General features: G+C 45.2%; 1 long non-coding RNA gene across 1 annotated transcript; it reads left to right on the top strand.

Moving 5' to 3' along the window:
- The first annotated feature begins 6,587 nt into the window (after nucleotides 1–6,587).
- On the top strand, nucleotides 6,588–8,685 carry LOC144104628 (uncharacterized). The gene is made up of 2 exons (XR_013308599.1): nucleotides 6,588–6,655; nucleotides 6,731–8,685. It is a non-coding gene; the product is annotated as an uncharacterized LOC144104628 (long non-coding RNA).
- Nucleotides 8,686–9,063: the final 378 nt, after the last annotated feature.

The raw sequence follows: 9,063 nt of genomic DNA on the forward strand, positions 1-9,063 counted from the left end.
TTATCGCATCACATCATGGCGCAGAAAAAGTCTAAACGATACATTTCGACAGTTTGCTAGAAATACACAATGCACTTATGCACAGAACCAGCTTGAGAAAGTGTCGGTAGTAAATATTAAGTATGGCAAAACTTTACACTTTCTACATAGACGTGTACCACTTGCAACCGCCACACATCACTAGGCTGGTTGTGAGGAACGGAGAGGTGCAACATTCGCGCTACAATGAGGTCAGCCACATGAACCGCGCCGTTTCGCAGGGAACATAGGCAGCCAGAGGTGCACTGCGAAGGCATTTCAAGCGTGCACTGCAGTAATTATAAAACACAATTGGCCTAATCTTGATGAAACCCAAAAAACACAAAACAACACAGCGTGGCGCGATACAAAAAATATAAACATATCATACATGAATACAGATACAGCGTGTAAATATTGCACATCAAGGAAGATTATCACAAATATGGCGAAGAACGAAGAACATTTACTGCACATATAAGTCGCCACAAGCACAAACAAAGCATTTCACTCTCGTTTAGTTGTACCAGCGAGAATGCGAGTTTTAGCATTGAGTGAAGAGACATAGTAAACCGTTCAAGCTGCAAGTGTGCACATACTGCACTACAAAATTTTTTGATGAATATTTCAATAAAAAGTAAGAAATGATAAAAACTGAGGCATACAGACTTGTGGAACATCGCGAGCAGGCAATTGCTAATTGCAGGCAATTTTTGCTAATAGAAGTCAAGTCGCCTGCTGAAAACACCGTTTTTCTCTTTCTTTGCGAAGCATTTCACGCAGTTTGGGAACTGATTTTACTTTCGTTGAAATGCCAGCAGCTTTCAATTCGGTCCGCAGTTCAACCGCGTCCATATCCTCGATGCAAGCGGGAGGTGTATCCTCGCGCTCCATTTCAGGAGCGCTTCCAGCCCTATTTGTGCGACTCTCTTCAATCATACCCTCAACCCAGTATGAACGATCGTGTTTTTTGTACGCTCGACTTGTTGTTACGTGCGCGCTATTCTCAAGGCGTTTTGCCAGCTTCAGCGCATCGGCGGCCGCATTCCATTTATTGGATCTTGCATGATGCAAATGCTTCAGAATATCATTGTTTTTCTCAATGCCTTCGCTCGAAAACCACCCCAAACACTTGAATTCTTTATGCTTATTTGAGGCATGACAGACTAGAATATGCATATATGGCGTCATTCTTTCAGCCCCGTAACCCTTATGCCCTCGTTCTCCAAGTTCTAAGTACGTTTTATGGAATTTGGCTATTTCTTGCTCGATGCTTTCGCCGGTCGTGTTATGTTCAAAATGATCAAAAATGCGACTAAGCATTTTCCAAAGTGAGATGATTTTTTGTTCTGTTTCCGGGCTGAGTTTTCCAGTGAGCCTCTCTGGCAGCATTTCGAGCAGGCGCTCGCAGGAGTCTCCTTGAATACAGGTGAAATTTTTTCCTTTTCTTTCGTCCTGCCACAGTTCAAATTTTACACCACAGCTATTAATTGCCTGCACAATTGCTTCCACGTGAGTGCTCTTGGTGTTTAAGTTCGTAACTTTATCGCGGTTGTCTTTGTCTATTGCTTCGACAATCAATCCATCAACCAGGCGATTAACGACTCTAATGCGCATGTATAAAATGTCTGGAACCACAAATGCAGGTTCAATGTTGAATAGGGGAACGACTTTCATTCCGAATTCTTCAACAATGCCGTCCTCCCTCATGTTTTTTAGAGTGCGCAGAACAGGCGGCTTATTACACTCCTCTGTGTTTGCCCCAGCTCTGCTTCGTTCCTTTAAATTAATACGACAGAAAGGACATGGGTGCCTAGAAGACGCTGACCGCAATCCTTGAACCATGAGCAAGAATTTTAGATCTGAGCCCAGACAGACTATGACGGGAACTTCCTGTCCTTCCAAGCTGACACTGCCCCTTTTCACAACACTGTTAACTTCGTCTATCAAATCCTTCAAACTTTCTCTAATCTGAAAATAGTTTTCAGAGACTTCGACGACTGCGAGCAGGCGATGTAAGGTATGGCTCTGCAGCCTCCGGCTGCTGTCAATCAGGAGAAAAGATAGAGTTGTCCATCTTGTTCGTGTGCTGACTACACAGCCATCTCCTTCTGTTTTGACCAAAATTGGCTGCGGCCTGAGCTGTTCTCCGGTCATATTTCTATTCACTGCGTACTCCGCAACGGCAGTTTAAAGTTCGTGCACAAAAGACACCTGAGCGCCAGCTGCTTCTCCTAGGGTTTTAAACACAGCAGTGCTTTCGTCTAGTTTTTGCCTGTATGAATTGATGACACGGAGCGAGGGTAAATTAGGGACAGCTGAAGACATTTTTTCCCAAAAAACATTGCTTACAAAATGGTTGTCTAAGAGCGCGGTGATTGCACGGACGCTTTTCTTCTCGGGGGAAGAAAGATCCTGATAGTCAGTTTTACCATTACTGCGGTATTCTTTTTGATTCCTCGCTCCACGGAGATTCCGTCAATGTCAGAAAAAGTAATTTTGTGCAGTAGCCCTCGAAGGCCTTCTACAACCAACTGGCATAAGTCCAAGCCATAGCTTTCCAAAATTTCTTCTAGCCCTTGAACTATCACGCTGCCTACAGAATGCAGCTTTCTTCTATCGGTGCTTTTCGAACCTTACCCGACCCTTTTTCCGCAGTTGTTGAGCAAGCGGCAGTTTTTTGCCTGTGATGACTGGCTTTTGTTTTCTTTTTGCAGCTGAAGGCATTTTGCCTCAAAATCCTGAATGGACTTACGCAGTTCAGAAAGAGACCGTTCTGATACACCCTCCATTCGCTTCACTTCTTCTTGTAAAGCTTGAATAATGATGTCCTTGATACTGGTATTTGAATTTTGAACAGAACTTTCCTTATCGAAGGGAATTTTTACATGGCGCTCTTTTTTAAGGAACCCCTCTTTTGCTCGGCCATTAATTTTTCTGTACTGAGTATCTACCGAGGAGCAGAGGCTTCTAAATCTTGTCTCTACTGCAACCTTTAAACTCTCTGGGATGGACATGCCAAGTGGAATAAAAGATGTTATTGTCTCAAAATAAGATTTCTCCAATACCGTTTTGTTGCTAAAGATTTCCAGAACTGTCTTATTTGTCAATGTAAATGAAATTGCACATTCAGAAATCTCTAAGCGCAAAGCTGCCGAACTCATTTTTAAGAAATTCTGAACAACACAAATTGAAATGCAAGAATCAATACTATATCGAAAAAAAAACAAAGTTCCAAAACGTTTGCTGGCAACATATATGTGAAAGGCGGAAGGCTCACTATTTCTGTGGGTTAGGTTCTGCATGCAACAACCTTCGACACAAGGAACATTTGCAGACTTTCCACAGGATAGCCGTTTGGAAAGAGCTTGCAAGCTTTCTGTCGTGTCACAGCAGCCTTCACACGCACTGGGAACTCAATTGCCACTACACTGCCAAGTTTCGTTTCTCGAGTATGCCACCCAAAGGGAAGATTCAGCTTTGAAAAGTCTGACTCATTGCAAACAATCCAACCCCTTTCGAGCGGCCTTTCTTTCCTACTGAAAACCCATCTAAAGATGTCCAGGTCTATGTTCACCTTAACAAGCTCGCTGGATCGACGGCTGTCGGAAAGTTTCTTTTGCACAGCGTAAATTAATTCCTCAGCAGCAGCTTCCAGTCGTTGTGGCGATGGCTTGCTTGGGTGCTTAAATTCCCGGAGACAGGCGCCGTTCAGATTTTTTCTTGGTTAAACGGAGCAATGCCACTTGGAATATCCTTTCCATTTTATAAGGTATCCCTTGCTCTGTAAAAAAAAGATGGAATGGTGAAACATTTAGCGCAAGAAAACTCACACACGCCGAGGAACGACAAAACGAAGCACAAGTGAACCAAAGAAAAGACAAAGGAAAGATATGTCACTACGAAATGAAGAGCCAATGAACTTGAATGGTAATTTTTGCAAATGTTAACATATCCATTTGTGACGAAATGAGTGCCTTAGAGGACTTAAGTTACTGGGGATTGAAGGGTTTGCTCAAAATCTTGACCGCGTTATCTACCTTACTGGACTCAGGCTGCCCGCTTAGCGCGAAAAAATATATTTATGAAAAATGCTTTGTCTCTGGCATCATCACTAAGTTTGGAAGTCGAGTGTTCAAAACTGGCGGTAGTAGTAGTAGCAGTAGAAAACATTTATTCGTAGAAAGGTAGGATAAAGAAGCGGGAAAAAACAGATTTTGGGTGGAGTCCTTATTTAAGGACCCCAATGTCCACCGCAGTTGCTCTTGCTTGGGATATCAGGCTACGCTGAGTCACCAAATCGGAGCTGAGCAGGGCAGACTCCCACTGTTCCTCGGATTGATGTTTGTCTAGTTCGGGGGGCTTGCTACCGGAGCAGCCCCATGTTACATGGTATGTTGTTGGAATTCCGCCACACCAGGGGCAGATTCCGTCGTATCTATCGGGAAACATGATATGGTATTTGTGTAGGTTTGGGAAGGTGTTCGTCTGTAGTTGTCGCCAGCCCCTCGCCTCTGCCGCCGTTAGCTTCGAGTGTGGTGGGGGATAGACTTGCCTTTGCGTTCGGAGAAGGAGGAGGCGTTCGCCAGGGAAGAGGGGTGACGTCGGGGAGGTTAGTCGCTCGGTTGGTGTATCTCGAGCTAGACTGTCCGCGGCCTCGTTTCCCTCGAGCCCCTCGTGCCCAGGAGCCCAAGTGATTTGGTGCTTGCATGTGGAATTTTTAACATGTGGGGTAGTCAGAATGGGAGCGATGGAGTGTGGAAGTCTGCCAGTGAGGAAGAGCCGACACGCCGACTGGGAGTCTGTAACAATTTTTAGTCCGTTTCGCGTGTTATCGCCGTGCTGGATGGCGAGACCGATTGCGGCCGTTTCTGCTACTGTGGGAGAGCAGTTGCGTAGAGAGGCGCTGGCGATTTCCTTGAAGTTGGTGTCCAAAACTACCGCCACCGCGTTCGTGGAATTGGGGTACATGACTGCGTCGACGTATACAGCATTTCGTGCCTGTCGGTGTGTGCGGCGCAGGTAGTCCACTCGCGCCTTTCGTCGTCCCTTTTGTGAGTCTGAGTGAAAACTGGCGGTATACCAATTGCGGAGACATTTTGTTATAGGAAGTCTCCCTGACTGCCGCGCTTTGGGGCCTCGTACTGTGCAATTTTACCAATTTCTCTAACATATTTTAGTCAATGAAAACCTAAAAACCTAAAGAAAACGTGATCAAGACACCTCTTAAGTTTATATTCCTCGCAGCTTATTTATATGCAAGCTAACAACTTTTTTTCAAACATCAATAAACAAATGCAAAAGAAAAATGTTTGAATTTTTCTGGGCTCTCTTATAAAGATAACAGCAGTAACACATACCAGGTGTTACAGAGAAGACTAAGTCATCATCAAAATTAATCTTTCTCGGATTAGCTCAGCTAACAAAGCGAAAGTCGTCGGCGTTCATTGTGTTCATTGGTGTTGGCGTTGACAACTTTCTTGGTGATTTTGTGGAAAGGAAGGGCGCATATAACTGGCCACCTGTGTAAGTGGGCGCCTCAATAGCGCTTTGAGGTACGTGATGGTGATGAGAGAAAGATGTGGGCTGCATGCATTAGCGCTGACAACGTTGTGGCAGACACGCGGCACTGCAGCAATAGGCCGCAGCCTGACCAACCTCTCGCGATCAGCCATTAATTCAAATGCCACCTGCCAGGGTGGCAGGTTGGGCGCACTGCTCATCCAGTGTGCGGAACGCACTCAACGCTACAGACGCTAAGCCGCGTCTGCTTGCACGATACATCACAGCTCTCGCTCTCTAACAAGGTTCAGCAGTAGTTGAGCAACAGCTAATATTTTTTTATCCAGCTGATACTCGGCTAGATAACGTGGTCAGGCAGCACGGCTGTGGAGCCCCTGCGCAGAGACGGCGAAGACTAGGCTTGGCGGCGCGGCGAAGTCACTTGCTGGGTTGCTATGGCAGCGGCGCAGCAAGGACGTTCAAGATCAAACGTGAGGTGACGGCGAAATCGCTCCAACGAAAGCAGGAAAAGCTTTCGCTTTTAACCTTTTACTTGCCAATGTTCCGAAAGTGGAACATACGATACATGATTTTTTATTTCCTTCCCCATCTATCGCAGCTTTTTCTTTTTGTTTTCGCATACTCACTGATACTTGTAGAGAACATACCAATTTTAATTTTTATTATCAGCCTATTTAGAAGCTTTGGATAAATGCTCACAAACAAGCATATTTTGCGTTCCTTCAGCGCTATACGTTTGTTGAATTATTTCGCAGGAAAAATGTAATGTTGCAATGAGCAGAGCAGAACCAAAATATCGCCATATCGTTAGGTATTACTGTGAAAAAAAAATAAAAAAAGGTAAAGACACTCTAGTTTTCAGTTTTTAGAGATTTATGCGAATGTTCCATTTTTGGAACATTGGCGTTTTACGGTGTCAAAAGTAGCGTAGACTCGCGCATGCATTTCGCCGTGTTTTTCTTCTTTTTTGGCATGTTGATGGTGCCCTCTAGGTGTCGTTTTGCACAAACTTGAAGACTATCTTTCCTTGGCACTATTTTGACTGCGCTTTTGCGTGGCACGTGGATGGAGCAGCCTACAACTGCACCGCATAGCTGCTTCAATCGTCGTGAATGTAAGTAGAAAACGACTTCGCGGCTGGTTTTATATTGTAGTACTATACTTCTCAACGCAATAACTCTCTTTGTAGGTCATGGCACAACGCTTCCTCACACTGGAGGCCGCAATTGACCTTTTCTTCAGCCTTCCCGAGGACGAACGCGAAGGTGCGTCTATATGCCAATTGCCGCCTGATGAAGATGGCAATATTACTGATGAGGAGCACGTGAACGAAAATGACTTTTCTGAAGTTGTTCCCGATGATGTTTGCGGGCACGTTGAAGTTATGCAGTGCTGTGATGAAGAAGTTGATTCGCCTACTGCATGTTCGAATCCTGAGCCACGACGAAAGAAACCAGCGCGGAGCCAGTCGACTGCTGGAAAAGGGCGCAAGTCTGCAAACAAGGCTGGAAAAACAATAACTCCAAAGCGCTCCCTTAGCGCAGTATGGGGTGACCGTGCTACGTTTGACAAAACACTTCCCAGAGAGGACCCTCTGTTGTTGCTAGAGGCATTTCCTGAGCTAGCGGACATGAGCCCATTTATGCTGTTCAGCAAAATTATTCCTCCAGAATATCTTGGTTCACTGGCTGAACTGACAGCAAGGTACGCACTCCAAAAGGGGGAGGAGGTGGACGTCACAGGAGCGGACATAGGTCAGTTTTTCGGTCTCTTACTTTTCAGCGGATATTACTCCGTTCCATCTGAGGACTCGTATTGGAGCACCGCAGAATACCTTCGTGTGCCTTTAGTCGCGACAGTGATGGCCCGCAATAGGTTCCGGCAGCTGAAAAGGTTTTTTCATGTAGTTGACAACACTCAGTTGAAAGCAGGCGAGAAGATGGGCAAGATTCAGCCGTTTTACGACGAAATCTCCAAATGTTTCCTCCAGTTTGGTGTGTTCCACGAAAGCCTCAGCATTGACGAGTCAATGGTGCCCTATTATGGCCACCACTCGTGCAAAATGTTCATTCGCGGTAAACCTATTCGATTTGGGTATAAGATATGGATGATGTGCTCTTCGAATGGGTACCCCTATGCAATGGAAATATATTGCGGGAGAAACGAGAAGGACGAGAAGGCACCTCTCGGGCTGAGGGTTGTTAGCAATATGGCATCGGTCCTGCCCGCTCCTGATCAGCTCGAAGTGTACTTTGACAACTTTTTCACTTCGCACGGTCTCCTGACAAAACTGGCTGACCAGGGGATTCGAGCGACGGGGACTGTACGAGATACAAGAACCGGTGGTTGTCCACTGAAGAGCTTGAAAGACGTGGGAAGAGAGGAAAGAGGTTCTTTCTACTACAAGTGTGACGGGGTGGTCTACACATGCAGGTGGAACGACAACGCAGTCGTCACAGTTTCTTCAAACCACCTCGGCCATGAGCCTCTTGGAACGGCAAAACGCTTCTCACGACGCGCGAACAAAAAGGTAGACAGTCCTCAACCATATTTGATCAAGAAATACAATGAGGGCATGGGCGGAGTAGATGTTCTCGACCGCCTCCTCGGAAGTTATCGCCCAAGACTTCGAAGCAAAAAATGGTGGTGGAACCTTTTCGGCAATGGTCTGAACATGGCTGTCGTCGCAGGATGGCTCCTTCACTGCGAGCTTCACAAAGGAACTGATGCCGCCATGACGCACATAGCATTTCGGCGGAACGTCGTCATGTCTTTGCTGCACCTCAAGCAGATAATCACTGTGCGGCCTGGACCTCGGGTTCATCCGAGACGGGAGGATAGAAAAACTGATGGCCACTACATCATCTCAGTAACTCAGGGCAGGTGTGCAGAGTGCAAGAAAAATACCACGAACCAGTGTCAGCAGTGCAAAAAGCGCCTGCACACGAAGTGCTTTGCAGCATACCATGGCTTGTAAAGTGTTCACTGACCTACAGCAAGTAGGATGGAAAAAAGAAGTTTTCGCAAGCTTTGTTATAAACATTTATACTTTTGAAAGGCCTTGTATGACGCTAATATTTATTCTTCTGTTAACATGAGTAAGCAATACCCATTTAGCAGCCAATAAAAGTTGTTCTAGACAAATTTTGTGTTTTTCATATGGGAAACGCCAATGTTCCAAAAATGGAACATGCAAAAAAACCTACTAAGTCTTCATGAATGCGGCTGTATTTTTTTTTCATAGTTAATTTAGAAGGCCAATGCAAATTATCAACATCAATTTCAGTTTTTTAACTATTGCTTCATAGTGCGGCGTTTAAAAAGTTAATATATGGATTTTGCGGCATAGTATACCAGTGCCCGCAAACTGTAGCTAACCGGTAGTTACCCTGTAGTTAACAGGCAGTAAACCGGGAGGAAGCTGGTTTACTAATTCTGATATTAACTTTTAACTATTAGTTAGGCGCCTAGTTGCAGTTAGAGGTCGGTTACTAATATCCGTATCAGTTTTTAGAATTTCGA

The sequence above is a fragment of the Amblyomma americanum genome, chromosome 1, assembly GCF_052857255.1.
Source record: "Amblyomma americanum isolate KBUSLIRL-KWMA chromosome 1, ASM5285725v1, whole genome shotgun sequence".
Taxonomy (NCBI): Eukaryota; Metazoa; Arthropoda; class Arachnida; order Ixodida; family Ixodidae; genus Amblyomma; species Amblyomma americanum.